At 36.2% G+C, this 16689-nt stretch overlaps 1 protein-coding gene across 3 annotated transcripts in view; it reads right to left on the bottom strand.

The window, feature by feature from the left end:
* LOC106869103 (mitogen-activated protein kinase kinase kinase 2) overlaps window positions 1-16689 on the bottom strand; it is a 273451-nt gene that overhangs the window by 124944 nt on the left and 131818 nt on the right. The window contains exon 3 of one of the 3 annotated variants that reach the window (XM_052978489.1): window positions 280-389. The exons of the other annotated variants lie outside the window; for them this stretch is intronic. The gene's annotated coding sequence lies outside the window, so the exon portion shown is untranslated. The remainder of the gene's footprint in view (window positions 1-279; window positions 390-16689) is intronic. 3 annotated transcript variants of the gene reach the window in all.

The raw sequence follows: 16689 nt of genomic DNA, 5'->3' as shown, positions 1-16689 counted from the left end.
GGGGGGGGGGGGACAGGGAAGTACTGCCCACTTTAGGAACCTCTGGTCTAACTAAACAACCTGAAATTTCTTACTAGAACAAATCTCTTCATATCCAATGTAACTTCAGAAATTTAAGGTTGAGTACTGAATTCCCTGGAAACCACCTCAAATAATTATAGCCACTCCTGTCATGGAAAAACATTGTTATGACATAGGTGCTCAAACATTCTGAAAAGTAGGCCAGTATAATATGTAACTCAGAAACTACATGGAATTGACTGAAACTTGTAATATTACCTTTATAATACCAGTGCACTGACAGTTTGTACTATCCATACAGGAACCTGAATATTTCCTTTAACTACCTCTGCTTCTTTGAATAGATATTTTAATTTGTAATGTCTCACCTATAATAAATGGAAATACTAGCTTGAAATGCATTTTATACATAAAGGAGTGTGTATATTTCCACACACACACACACACACAATCACACACACACACACAAATACATGTGTATGCGCATTTCAATTTACAAATTACTTCAAGTTCACTTATTCATTCAAAGGTGGCGGCTTTACTCCAAGTTTTGTTCTTCACAGCCATGCATACATGTGTGTTTAAGTACACACACACTCCCTCTCTCTCCCTTTTATTCTTTTACTTCTTTCAGTCTCTAGAATGAAGTGCAATTGGGTCACAACCTTGTAAGGCAGAGCCATGATCTAGGTTTCAGTTGATAATAACTCCAGCATTTATCTTATTCACCAAACCACCAAGTTAACGAAAAGCAGTCTTTCAAACAATGTCAATGTAAAATAGACATGAAGGTAGATACACAAAGGTACATAGTCTCCATTTATTAATTCCAGTACAAAGTTTAAGAAGACACTCAAAATATCATGAAGTGGGATGAGATCCGAAATCATGTGGATGTGAAGCAAACTTCTTAATAACATAGTCGTGACTGCATTAATGTTATAACCTCGAGTCACCTTAACCTTTTTGTTTTATCATAGCAATGACACAAAGAATCAACCAATAATGATAGGAAATTGTCAAAATGTAAATGTGCTACTGCTTTGGTTTATCATTGTTTAGTTTAGAAAGGAGAGGCAAATGGTCATCATCTGTAAAAGCTCACTCAGAAAAGTGAGATCAATGGAGCTGAAACCCAGCTAGAACATCTGTAGGTAAATACTCACATTGGCTGGGTGAATAAATTATATAATCTGTATGCTAGATGTCATAACCTCATATAGATATATATATTAATATAGATGTATATATATTTAGATTCAAGGTAAATATGGAACTTAAGTATGGTACTTTATTATTATTATTGTATTATTTGTATTATATATATATATAATAAAGCTTCCTTTATTATTATTGTATATATAACATAATGCAAACATGTAGCTTTTTTGTGCACTTTGTTTGCAGAAAATAAAGAAATAATAGTAATAACGTCAGTGAAAAATAAATATTAAGTAAATTGCCTTTACATATTTACCACTTTACATATTTACCAAATTTTGCTTAGAAAATATTTTTCATTTTTAACCTCGTATATAGTACGCACTAGAAATTTTGACCTTTAAATTTTGGGGGAAAAAGTGCGGATTATACTCGAGGATTTATGGTATATATGTCTATATAAATATATAAAAAACTGTTACTTGGAGTTTCATGTTCCCATTCATCGGACAACCGTCCGATGAACGGGAACGTGAAACTCCGAATAACAGTTTTTTGTTATATTTCTGCTGCTTTTAAATAAAGCATATTACTCTACCTCTGGTATTTGAGTACTCTTTCTTCCACCTTGTTGCACATTTATGTGCTTACTCCGTCCACCCCATGCTAGCATGGGTTGGACGATTTGACTGAGGACTGGTGAAACCAGATGGCTACACCAGGCTCCAATCTGATTTGGCACAGTTTCTACAGCTGGATGCCCTTCCTAACGCCAACCACTCCAAGAGTGTAGTGGGTGCATATATATATATATATATATATATATATATATATATATATATATATATATATATATATATATATATATATTATGTAAATAGAAGAATTTATCTGTAAAAATATGCGACACTTATTCGGTAGCCATGATAAAACTCTGAGTTGAGATTTGGCTACTATTTCTAGCAGATCAAACGACCACATAGAAGCTTTCTCATTGGTTCATATATTGGTATGCAGTGCACTGAGCTAAAATGTATGCGTTATTGGAATAGTGTTGTGGTAAGCTGGTAATAGAAGAGTGTATTGTAACATGCAACATATGTAGTAGTGCATGTGTAGAGAAGTGACAAAATTAAATAAGGTAAAATTATAAATAATGATGTGCACACCATCTTCACTGTAAATGTGAACTATCATTTATCTTCAAAGTAATACTACTCTACGTCCTACAAATTACATTGTGCTATTTCAGTTTCTGTTAGCTTTTCTAATATCCAAGGATAGTGATATGTGTTAACCATTATGGCAGAGGAACTGCCTTAAGTACTTTCTAGGCAGACATTGAAATATCCTATATGTAGTTGTAAAGTTAAGTGATTTTTCAATGCTTTATCAAAATCACCAGTAGAGGCGTAATGGCCCAGTGGTTAGGGCAGCGGACTCGCGGTCATAGGATCGCAGTTTCGATTCCCAGACCGGGCGTTGTGAGTGTTTATTGAGCGAAGACACCTAAAGCTCCACAAGGCTCCGGCAGGGGATGGTGGCGAACCCTGCTGTACTCTTTCACCACAACTTTCTCTCACTCTTACTTCCTGTTTCTGTTGTGCCTGTAATTCAAAGGGTCAGCCTTGTCACGCTGACTATCCCCGAGAACTACGTTAAGAGTACACGTGTCTGTGGAGCGCTCAGTCACTCGCACGTTAATTTCATGAGCAGGCTGTTCCGTTGATCAGATCAACTGGAACCCTCGATGTCGTAAGCGACGGAGTGCCAACAACATAACAACATATCAAAATCACCACCCAAACAACAAAGTTATTTGGCTTCTTAAAGAAAGGAAAGATATATGGAAGATAGTTGAAGCAGAGACCACAGTAATGATAGCCATCAGATATTTAATTTCATCACAAATGCTTGACAGCTTTTCTTATGGTGCAGAGTATTCAAATGACAATACTGGAACATGTCTTATTTTCAAACACACACAGACACACGACTGACAATGAAATTATCAGTATTGATATACCACTTCAAATGTAAAATATAAGAAACAAATGAACAAGATAGCCAAGATAGTTTTCTACATATTCAGTATCAATAAGTGTAAGAGTCATTGGTGTTAATTTCTCCAGAACTTTTGAAATGCCTTTCGTAATAATAGTTGTAAAATTACAGCTGCTTTTTGTTAAACTATTTTCAGTAAAATGTCAAGCAACAGCTTATCTTAGTTGAAGAGATGTAAGTAATGCATGGCTGATTACTGATACACCTGAATTGTTACATTCCATTGTTTAAGAGATTTAATGAACTGAGCAATACAATATCTTCAGGACATCATGTAGCCCGCCTAGCACAACAGAATAAAATATTTTTATCACATTTCAGAAATACAAACAGAAGAATATTTGTAGGGTGTTGATTCTCACCTCAGAATTCAGTAAAGTATTGGGAAATCATATTAAGATTTTGTCTATACAGTGTACCTATATCACTACAAGGTGAAGAAATGCTTGGTAGTTTATATAATGCTCAACTACTTACTTAGACATAAGTTTTTATCAATCCAAGGAACATTTTTACAGTAAAGGGCCATTTGCAAGTTATCAATCTTAAGGCTGCTGATAAGGTACAGTACCAGTGATGTAATGTAATATGTAGAATTGACTCTTCAGTCAGCAATTCACCATTCTATCAACTCAACTGGATGTGACTCTCAATAAAATGTTTATATTACAAACATAATAGTATTCAGATAATAACACCCTTACATACTTAATGCTTCATATTCACTTTATGATGGCAATTTGATGATGCTATACTATGTTTACAGATTGTAATTTCATCATCATCACTGCTTGACATCTGTTTTCCATGCATGGGTCAGATGGTTTTGCAGAAGCTGATGAGTTGGACAACTGTGTCAAGCTCCAATGTCTGCTTTGGCATGGTTTCTATAGCTGGATGCCCTTCATAATGATGCTATGTTATATTTATAGATTGCTATACCATATTTTCAGACAAAATTATATCTAACACTATAACTATCTCTATGTAGGATTAGAAATGACCTAAGAACCTGTATAATCCCTATGAAACATCAAAATAGAAACACCCCCCCCACACACACACACAAACAGTAAAAAATTCTCAAATACAAAAGAAAAGATACATATTTACTTTTATATCTTGATTTGATAGATTCAACTCTAAATTAATCAGAGGAAAAGAAGAGGCAGTTCCCACAGCAAAAACTCAACATCAATAGTTGAAGGGAAAAATGTTGGTGGGGAAAAGATTTGGGGCCTGGTTCATATGCTTATAACAGACCCAATGACCATGTGGGATGCTAAAACAAGGCCTTTTGTGAGAGGGTCTAGATGTCAATGAATGATCAACCAAAACATGTTTCAGAACATTGACAGGTATCATATTCAAAGTTTACCAATGTAGGAGTTATGAAATAGCCATAACTGGAGATTGAAACTGGCACTTGAGATTCAGTTTATTGGGATTTACAGCATCACCATTTGTTATATATATTGTGTAAGTTTTCCACACCTGCATCTCCTACCCATCCTCTGAGAACAAGAGAAATTTCATATAAACAATACAATCTTTTATTTGTATGATCTTCAAAATTCTTTTCTGTAAACATCTGAAATAATTCCAGTTGGTATTAGAAACTTAATACCAGTGCCATAAATGTTTTGCACTCTATTCTTATATTGCAGTTAGTATGAACAAGTACTGTTGTCAGGTTCTTTAACTTCATAAGTTATATTTAGTATCAGTAGACCACCCGTATAGATTGAAGAATTTGATCTGTCTTTTGTGTTTGTTTACACTTGAAAATATATATGGAATAGTTAAACATTATTTTTTGCTCTTTTTTTTTCTTTTGGGTGGTGTGAGAAAGGGGTAAGTGTAAGATTGTTGATTTAGATAGAGTTCTTTAAAAATGTTAGAATCTTCTCTTTTAACAGTTGACCACATACACATGAAGCTTCTATGCAATCACTTAGCCTATGAGAAATAGTAGTCAAATTCCCATATATCACACCCTACCAAAAAGGAAGGGTACACTGAACAATATAGTTCTCGATATATAAAAGTATAAAAATGTTATAGCTGGAAGAACATTGATTTTAAGTCACTATGTCACGGTTGAACTAGAGAAAACATCATACATGTGTGGGTGGGTTGGTGCACACACGTGTGTATATACGTGGGAGTTTGTTTGTGATTACGTGCATATATGCACAGTTACTGTGGAGCATTGTCAAACTACTGGTGAGTTGACAGCACTGTTCAGATCTGTTCCTTTTTTCGGCGTTAGAGATTGGCTATTTAATAATAAATAATACTGCTAATGTATTGATATGTACATATATAAACAAAACTACTTTCCTTTCTCTTAACCTTCCTAAGTAAATCAAACACTATTTCTAAAAGCAACAGATGAATTAACTAACCTGTTACTTCAGCTAGCTATGAGAAATGTAAGAGGAGGTCATTCTTTTTGTCATTGAAGCATCATGAACAATATCAAAATAAATCATTCAAGAGATTAAGATTGGAAATTGAAATGAAAAGCAAAGTTAGCTTCTGCAGGATTTGAACTCAAAATGTAAAGAGCGGGAAGAAATACTGCAGAGTACTTTTCCAATGCACTAATGAGCTTACCAATTTATCACTCTTGATGATGATGATGATGATAACAATAATGGTTTCAAATTTTGGCATAAAGCCAGCAAATTTTGGGTAGGGTGTAAGTAGATTACATCAACCCCAGTGCTCAACTGGTACTTATTTTATCAACCCTGAAAGGATGAAAGGTAAAGTCAATCTTGGTAGAATTTGAACTCAGAATGTAAAGATGGACGAAATGCCACTAAGTATTTTGTTTGGTGTGATATCAACTGTGTTAGTTTGAAACCTGACCAAAGCTTTGAGTGCGTGTGTGTGTGTGTGTGTGTGTGTGTGTGTGTGTGTGTGTGTGTGTGTGTGTTGCATTCCATTGTGTGTGTGTGTTTGTGTATATCTGTCTCCAACCACCACTTGACAACTAGTGTTGGTATGTTCATCTCCCTGTAACTTAGTGGTTTGGCAACAGAGACTGATAGAATAAGTACCAAGTATTAAAAATATATAAGTACTGGGGTTGATATGTTTGACTAAAACTCTTCAAGGCAGTGCCCCAGTATGGCCAGAGTCTAATGACTGAAACAAGTAAAAATAGAAAAGATAACAGATACTGGGGAAGGTGAATGGGAACAGTAGCAGCAGTGATTGCCTCCCCCTGTTGGATAATACAGTCAAAAGTACACTATTTCTGAGCTAACAAGGATGATGGAATGATCATAGACGGAATGCTTTTTGATCATAGGTCTGTTTGGTCAGAGTCAGCTTAGGGCTAAACATCAATAACAGTAACTGTAACTTCTCAGACATGAAACTGAAATATTCTCCCACCAAGTAATAGATGTAATATTTTCTGCTCATCCTTCTTTTGTAGAACTCAACTGCCACATCAACAAATGTGAGCCAACAGATACCACATAAGTAAAATAATCTTGAAGTTCAATACTTCTCAAATAAAAATAAACAGATGAAATAGTATAATGGGATAAATACTATAGTACAGTTGGCCCTTGGTGGTGTCCTGAAATGGGTGTTCTACCATCATCATAATATAACATCTCTTTTCTAAAAAGGGACATAAAGCACAAACAAGTGTGTGTGTGTATATAAATATGAGAGGGGGGGAGTGATGTGCACGTGCACATGCTTATACATATTCCTAGTTTGCCCTTCCCTACCTTCTCACCTTCTGAACCACCATATTCCAGCACTAGTAAACCTTCTCTACCTTGCAGCTGTAAAAACAAGATAATTCATTTAGTTTTAACATTCTGTCTTTTCATAAAAGCATAAAGCCTCAAATGGTCCTCTGACCAATTGACAGTTCAGTATAGATGGTGATGGTGGCAGTGATGGTGGTGGTGGCAATGGCAGTAATAGTGGTGGTAGTGTGGAATTTGAATGATGACTAACTAAATTACAGCAAGTGTTTGTTTGACTCAACAAAAATCTTATTGAACACAAAGCAACAAGATATTGTCTGAAAGCTGATATCTTTCTAATGATAAATACAGATGTTATCATAAGGGATTGCCTTGTTTGTATTATTATTAGCATCATCATCAATGTCATAAACATCATTGTCTTAACAACTACTATTACCAATACTACCACTATAGTAACCCCTACCACAACCATACTGTTGTTCAATCAGTTAGAAATAGCAGGCATATCTCCTTCAAATCACACCCTGCTACCCTAAAAAAAATGAAGGGTACAATAGACAATGTTTTCCCTAGTATACAAAATAGCAAGATAGTAATGACCAGAATGTCTGACTTTAAGTCAGCTCAATCAAAACTGATATAAGACTGAACAACAAGCTGACAATCGTTAATCATCAATGAAACCAACTTTATTGCTGGTATCTTCATCACAGCCATCATTACTATCATCAACAGCATCACCATTATCATCATCATCATCACTAAACCCCCCCCCCCCTTCGTCATGACCATCAGAGACAACTCAACAAATGAGTCTCTACATGATCATTTAATATACTAGAAATAACAGCCAAACCATCCTTGTCTTAAAAAAAAAAACAGAATGCATAATATAGTCTAAATATATGTTTGAAAACTAAAACTGGATGGTCATGGCAGAAATGTCTTTAATCCTAGGTCTATTCAATGAGAGTTATCCTGAAGTTAAACAATAACAACAATAATCATTATCATCACTAGCACCAGCATCACAATCATAATTATCATTGTTGTCATCATCATACAAAATAACCATCAAGAGCATCGCAATCTTTTTAATTATCATTGTTCTCATCTAATAGTATTTTCTTGATCAATTATTGAATTGATGCAGATACACTTCTCAGTCAGTATTATATTGTAACTTCTATTTTTCATTCCATCTTCAAGAATCTATATAATAAGAAAATATAGTAACTATCCTTGGGTATACTTAATAGCTGTTAAGTTCCAAAACCATACAAAACTTGAACACAGAATCAGGAAGTTTCCAAATACATCAAATTTATGAATCAGGAATCAGTACTGAAAGTGAGATGAAGGTTGACTTGGACAGTTTTTGAGTACAGAAACATGAAGTAGTAAAATAAAACAAAGTTAAGTATAAATTTTAGCACTACTATTTGTGCTATTTCAACAACGCTCATATCAACTATTACTATATATAAGGAATACAAAAATATATCATAACAATAGGAAAGCACACACACACAAACTTCCTACACAGAAGAATTTAATATGAGAAGCAAAAATATTAAATCAGAAGAGAAAAAAAAATTCAATTAGAGGATAATGCAAAATGGCAATCAAAAGTCTTCTATGAACAATTCGAAAGACATAAATTAGAAGAACCTTAGCAAAGATCAAAGCTGTATCTACCTCCAAAGTTTACACCAGACAAGAGAGAGGGAGATTTCTCCCAAACTGGTTACCATCAAAATTATTTGGTGGGACAGGACACCAAGCCCAAATACCAAATGTGCAGTAATTTTGAGAAAATTATGTCTTAGCTGGTTGCTATGGAGACTTTTTTTTTAGTACCAATAATGAGCTACAGGTGCATAACAATTTGTGTATGTGTGTGTGTGTGTGTGGGGGGGATATCGTGCATCTATCTATAAAGATGAAAATAATGAATTTAAAATTTTACAAATTCATAGCTATGTGACATATATTAAATTACTGATTTGGTCTTAAAATTTAAACTATTCCTGTCATATTGGTTTATATAGGCCTTGTCAGCAAGTGGTTTTATATTAGAAATGTGGGGAAGAGATTCCTCAACCATCCTTTGAATTTACATTCAACAATCTTAAAACAAGTAAAAGCATATTATGACTTATGCAGAATTGGATACACAAAGTCTAGCGGGGAGGAAGGTTGGGAAGGTCACAGTTTCAATGTTTATGATCATGGGTTGTCTCTAAAGGGTTAAACAAAAACAATGACAAAGTAGCTTTGAATGTCTTTTATTTTTACATGATTCAGTCATTGGATTGTGGGGCTTTTTTTACTTGATTCAGTCATTGGATTGAAGGGTTTTGATTAAACAAATGAACCCCAGGACTTATTCTTAAGTCAGATACTTATTCCAGTAGTCTCTTTTGCTGAACTACTGAGTTACAGATATGTAAACAATGCAACACTGGTTGAGTAATGGGGAAGACAGAAAGACACAATTACAAAAATACACACATACACACGATAGGTTTCCACACAGTTTCCATCGGCCATATTCACTCACAAGGCATTAGTCAGCCCAGGGCTATAGAAGCAAACACTAGCTCAAACTGTTGTGCAGTTGGGCTGAACCTGAAACCACATGGTTACAAAGTGAGCTTCTTGACCACACAACCATGCCTATGACTACAGAAGTCTACAAATATTACAACTGATGAAAATTATTATAACCCCAATACAATGTAACAAGTGATAGCAGCATAGTTGTTCTGTACGATATACGTACGTACGATACATGCATGCATGTAAAACCAGTCTGACATTGTCAGTAAAGATTAAAGGTTCAACACTAATGTTACTGACAAAAATATGTAAGTGGAAATAGTTGGACAACTCTCCAAATACAAAAGTCTGAAGGAGATACAAGAACTGCTGTTATAATTATGGGTTCTTAAGAACAATTTGAAAAGAAATGAAACATTAAGTGGACTCCTTGGTAAACCTTCCAAGTATGGCTCAAAAGCTAGTCCTCTTAGGAAATAAACACATTTATATGAAAACTACGTCTATTTAATAAGCACTACAAAACTACAAGTAGCTTCATTTATCACTGATCTATTGATCATTGATCCAAGATAACACAATATCCTCAATTATGAACTATATTACACATATCACAGATTCTTCAGTGATATCACAGGTTGATGATCAGTTGAAAATTCTGCTTGTACTGGAAAAATGTGTTCCAGCAACCACTCACAACACTGAGCTACCCAGGATGCACTGGTTATTGTGTTTACATGACTGCTGCAAGATTGTGTATTTTTTTTTATGTATATTTAATCACTGCGAGACATCTGGTGATATGCTGTGCTTGAGAAGGAAGATCCATCAAGCCAAATGAAATCGTAGTCATGGCTGATACAATGTCACACAACTGGTATCCATGCTGGTGGCACATAAAAACACCCGTTACACTCTCAGAGTGGTTGGCATTAAGAAGGGCATACAGCTATAGACACCATGCCAAATCAGACTCGAGTCTGGTGCAGGCTTTCAGCTTACCAGCTCTGCTCAGATCATCCAGTCCATGCCAGCATGAACAAATGGACGTATAGCATGTTACTAAAGTAATAGTAGTCGTCACCAATGTGTAATGTGGGTTCAGTTGTAAAGTGGTGTGTGTAGTGACTAATTTAGAGTGAGTGTTCTATGATTTAATGTACGATGAGTATACATGAGAGAATCTATTTCAATGTCCTTTTTAATAAACACAAATAAAGAATATTCAGAAGGCAGTTCATTTACAATGAAACATTGTAAACTTTATTTAAATAAAACAAGTGCTGGCAAGTAGTAACTATGATTAGTCTGCATGTGTATGTGAACCAAATATACGTGTATGCAAGACAGGAAAAATCTCATGACTTACTTCGTACACAGAACGGTTATATGGAAGCCGTTGTAAGCTAATAAGAATAAGAATGTACCGCTCATTTTGAAGCAAAGTTGTAGCTGATATCATGTTTGTGGGGCAGCGTGTGCGTGTGTGGGTGGGGGGTATGTGGCTCCTGAGTATTAGTATCTGTGTAGGCCCTCTTCTATGTACAGAGACAGTGTCTCTGGAATCATTAAAGTCTATTGTAACAGGTTTGTCTGAGCGTGCAAGCACACAATAAGGCTCAGAGTAAGGTGGAGTGAGAGGACTTCTCACTGCATCATTTCTAACAAATGTATGGATCCACAAGGCAATGTTCCTCGAGACTGAAGGTTTAACGGCTTGGTGCTGAGTACCCATGGGTAGTAGGACTTGAAAGTACAAAGGCGATTCATGTAAAGTGCAGGATCCTGAGTAGAAAGATCAACTGGGGTAAGCATCTGCCCTGGTAAAGACAAAGGAGCATCATACAACAGCTCAGCTGGGGAGAATCCAAGGTTCTCCTTAAGCGAAGTCTGGATACAGAGGAGTACTATGGGGAGGTACTCATTCCAACGTTGAATATTAGGATAGGCACAAAACGCGACTTTCAACTGGAAGCACTCCGCCATTCCATTAGATGCAGGATGATAACTGGCAGTACAGATTCATTGAGCACTGATGATTTTTGTGAGTTCTAAAAAAAGGTGAGATTCAAATTGTCTACCACGGTCTGCAGTAATAGTGGTAGGAACATTGTAATGCAATATCCAGCCTGATGCCAGGGCTTATGCTACTGTTCAGCAGAAATATCACCTAGCAGAATGACTTCAGGCCACTGGGTGAAACAGTCAATGCAGGTTAGGATGTACACATATCCATGACTGACAGGCCAGCATCCCACTATGAATGTGGCGGAAACATGCATCAGGAGTATTAAAAGTGCCAAAAGAAGCATGGATGTGTTTGTGCACCTTCGACTTTTGGTATAGGAGGCAAGATCAAGAGCATTCTCATATTTGGCCAGAAGAATCTAGCCATTATGAGCTTTACTGAGGCTGAGACTCCAGGGTGTGAAAGACTGTGCAAAGCTTCGAATATAGCTTGTCGATGGGTCCCTGGGATGAAAGGACGAGGCAAATCTGTTGACAAATCACACAAAATCTGCATGTCAGCTATTGGTAGAAGCAGGTACTTGAATTTGCATGTCGCAAACTCAGAAGAAGATGCATCAAGTGAGTCCAGAGGAAGTTCACCTGAGGACAAAACAGTCAGGTCGATTTCCAGAGTGGATGACAAAGAATTCACTGGCAAGTGGGACAATGCATCAGGGATGTGCTGGATATCACTGGTAAATTGAGATGCCAAGTCCAGGTGTCTAGTCTCCATTGGTGAATACTTCTCAGGCTTGGACTGCAAGGCAAAAGTAAGAGGCTTATGATCTGTATAAATGGTAAAGTTCCTCCCTTCAAGGATATGCTGGAAATGCTTCATTTAGGTAGCCAACAATTTGCGATCAAAGGTGCTGTAATGTGTCTCAGAAGATTTCAGCTGCTGAGAGAAAAAGGCAAGAGGTCACAGGTGTTCTTGACGAAGCTGTTGTAATATGGCATCCATGGTTGCAAATTGTTGGAGATCTAAATGATGATGATTTACCACATACTTATCAACACGAGACCAGTGAAAAGAAAAAATACAAAGGTATTTGATCCTAACAACCTACAAAGACAAATGTATTCTCTAAAGGTAAAGGTAGAGATGATTAAGAAAATACATAACAGTAGGCACTTCACTGCTGTGGACCACAAGTTAAGTGTTAATAAATCTACCATTCATTCCATTTACAAAGTGTGTGATGATGATTCATATATCACCGTGTTTTGGGGGAACCAAACCCCTGTGTTAAACAGGGTTAGCTATACTATACTTTAAGGCTTCAAAATGACTTCAGTATGAAAGAATGTGCATACTCTAATCATTATTAATAATAATTGATGACTTCCATTTCTGGCTGCTCTATGTAGCCTCAACTGACTATAGTGAATGATAGACTTGGACAGTTAAGGAAACCATTAGAACAGTTGCAAGTTAGTGTTTATAAGAAGTGCATGTATAGGAAGGGATTCTAGAGGGTTGCCATTCTGAGTAAAATGTATTGGGAGGAAGGTTTAGTGCAGGGCCTGGGAGGTGAGACAGGGTGAGGTAAGGAGCCTTGGTGAAGAGAGTATGCAGCTAGAGAGGCCACTGTAGTATCAATACAAGAAAAAAACAGATGAAGCTGTGCATCTGTGAATTGTTGATTGCAACATAGTGAGTGAAGCATAAGCAACTGAATGGCCTTCTAAGGTATATGCGTATGTGTCTAACTGCAATAACTGTTCCAAGTATACAAATAATTTTTGAAATGCATTGTTCTTTATTTAGTGCGCACTATATGGTGATTAAGGTGATCTAGACGTAAGTTGTATGCATATGGATTTGATTCGCTTTTATACAGTCTTCAAATTCCAAAATCAAAAAAGAGCTCATAAGGACTGATAATTTTAGTTTTGTGGTGTTGAGACAAATCAGTCCTTGAAGCTGAATTAAATGAAAATCAATTGAAGCAGCACAATGATGCTAAAGTGATAGGAGTGATTTGAACAAAAAGCTCTTTATCTACAAGGAAAAGGACTATTCTTGAAACAATATCATTTTTGACAGCTACTGCTACTATAATGCAAATTGGAAGAAAGGGAAGCAAAAGTGAAATATAGAAAAATCATTTTCACTTTTTTATTTCGATATTTTGTCTTCAAAAAAGCATTATCTAGAGAAAATGGAGTCTAAGTTTATCTCTGATCTACACAAGTAGGGAAATGGGAAGTGGGGGTTACAACATGTGCAAATCGGTAGCAAGAAATTTAAGTCAATTAGAGCCATGCAGCATTTTACTGTTGTTGAAGGTGGATTACAATTATTTGATAAGAACGACCTCTTCATTTTCATATTTTCAATATTCTATGAAATATACTACTACTCATCCAAAATATTTATTATAAAAGCACATAGATCAACTTACAGGCAGCTAAATTCTAACAATTCACACTTTTTACATGTTTGTCAGTAATTTTTTTTCTCATCAGACCATTGAATATGAAATTCACAAAGCTAACAACAAGATACATGTGCGACCTGCTGCATTTTAGGTACCTGTAAATTGAATTCAAGGGTGAAAAAAGTCATGAGTGGGGGTGGGGTGTCAAGTCATAGTAAAAAGTCACAGAAAATAATTTAGAGTGCCCCCCACCCCACATACAAGCACATACTCACTCTCTATTTCTCTATCTCTCTCACACACACACAAATATATATTGCGATTTTTTTCACATGTAATGCCATTATATAAATTGTGTTGTCAATGTGTGCAACAAATGTATTTTAAACAACAGCAATTACTATTATTTCTGTTATAGAAGTTGCTGTTGTTGCATTGGGCAGGACATGTTTGCAGGACGGAGGGCAGCAGGTTCCCAAAGACAGGTTTCGATGCTGAACTATGTCAGGTGCAAGCAGAACTGTGGTGGTCAGAGATTGCAATACAAGGACGTGCTGAGGAGACACATGAAGAATTCTGGCATTTCCCCAGATGCTTGGAAGGAGAAGGCTCAGCAGTGCAATGAATGGCACCTATTGCTGAAGCTCATAATTCCAGCCATTGAGGAGGAACAACAGACAGAATATGAAAGAGCATATAAGAGGCGTCACTTCCCTGTTGCACCAAGTAGTTTCACCCACAGCAGATGTCATTGCCGCTGGAGATCAAGAGCAGGCCTTGTAGCCCACATATGAAGTCTGTCAGAGATGATTATCAAACAAGTACAGTCAATGTCAACCTACAACAGGCAGCAGCAGCAGTAGGAGAAAGAGGAGAAGAAAAGCAACTGTTCAAATACATCAATGTCCTTAACCTGAGAGGACCTGCAAAGATTTTAAGTATGTTCTTCTTCTTCCCCCCATTAACTTAGTAAAAAAAAAAAAATCAAAAATTATTAGTGCTTTACATCAACAAAAATCTGCAAAAACTCAGACCACCAAAAGAAAGAAAAAAAACTACACAAATATTAACCAAAAGCCTGTATAGAGAATTTTCCCAGTTCTAAAGACCACCAATTTCCCACTTCCATTATTTTGGGAGAATTAGGAGAGTGGAGGAAGAAATTCTTTTCAATGTTTAATTTTACCAAGAGGGCAGTGAGCTGACAATATTTGAAACCATTATTTAATTGCACAAAGGTGGCAAACTGGCAGAATCATTAGCATGCCAAGCTAAATGCTGAGTGGCATTTCGTCTGTCTTTATGTTTTGAGTTGCCAAAATTTGAAACCGCTTTGTGTTTTTTAGTTCAAAAATCCTCTTAAGGATGATTGCTTTCCATCCTTTTGGGATCGACACAACAAATACTGGTTATGTACTCAACTTAATCAACTCTACGCTCTCCAAAACTTATGGCCTTGTGCTAATGTTAGAAATAATACTGTTAAATCTTTATTTGATAAATTCTAAAGATATTTCAGAGTTGTATTAACTATTTTCGTGAGAGATTTAATCTGAGATTGTATGCTGAAACAGAAACATCATGGTAGAATTATGACAGCCATTTAAAACACATATGTTATTATATTTGGTTTTGTTTTATCTGTATTATTACAACATAATACACATCAATGCCTTTCATTGTACATTTACAACATGCTGGCCATTGATACTCTATTCTAGTATATATGGTGGAATATATAATAATATTACAAAATAAAATAAGTGAATAATATAATGGTTTATATGTCTCAACACTGTTTGCAATTGTTTTTAATATTTTATATTAAATATTTCTATATAAGTGTGTGTGTGCATAATAAGAAAACAAACCTTCTCTGATGATGTGTAGTTTGTTGACACAGTGGTGGTCATAATGCATTACATACATAGTATGCTTATGTGTGTACTTATGTTTTCCTCATTATCATCATCATAGTTTGAATGTCGACTTTTCCATGTTTGCATGGGCCAGATGAAATTTGATGAGGCAGATTTTCTAAGGCAAGATGTCCTTGTCACCAACAAACACATGTAAAGTTAATATTTCTTTTCTATCATCCTGTCACTCTGGCTCTCTTCTCACCCAGTCAGGTAACACAAAAATGAGCCTGAGGCAACCTTTCTTGTGCCAATGAATGAATGAGACACTACATAAGGAACACTTTTTATTTTATTTTTTTCTAGGGACAAGATAATCATTCTAACAGTGTTGATGTCATAATAAAACGCATCCAGTAACCACTGTAAAGTGGCTGGCAATTGAAAGAACAACTAGCCATAAAAACTATGCCAAAAATTCTAAAGTACAAGCAGTGTGCGGCCCCCAATTCATGTAGGAGTAACTCAGGAGATCTAACTCAGACTGTAGCGACCCATCCAATCCATACCAGCATGGAAAAGCAGGAGTAAAATGATAATGATATTTATGTGTGTATGCATTATGCATGTGTGCATCATCATCATCATCATCATCATCGTTTAACGTCCGCTTTCCATGCTAGCATGGGTTGGACGATTTGACTGAGGACTGGTGAAACCGGATGGCAACACCAGGCTCCAGTCTGATTTGGCAGAGTTTCTACAGCTGGATGCCCTTCCTAACGCCAACCACTCAGAGAGTGTAGTGGGTGCTTTTACGTGTCACCCGCACGAAAACGGCCACGCTCGAAATGGTGTCTTTTATGTGCCACCCGCACAAGCCAGTCC

This window comes from Octopus bimaculoides, chromosome 2 (assembly GCF_001194135.2).
Source record: "Octopus bimaculoides isolate UCB-OBI-ISO-001 chromosome 2, ASM119413v2, whole genome shotgun sequence".
In the NCBI taxonomy this organism is placed as follows: Eukaryota; Metazoa; Mollusca; class Cephalopoda; order Octopoda; family Octopodidae; genus Octopus; species Octopus bimaculoides.
The sequence above is the reverse complement of the archived record's forward strand: the minus strand, read 5'-3'. Positions and strand labels throughout refer to the sequence as shown.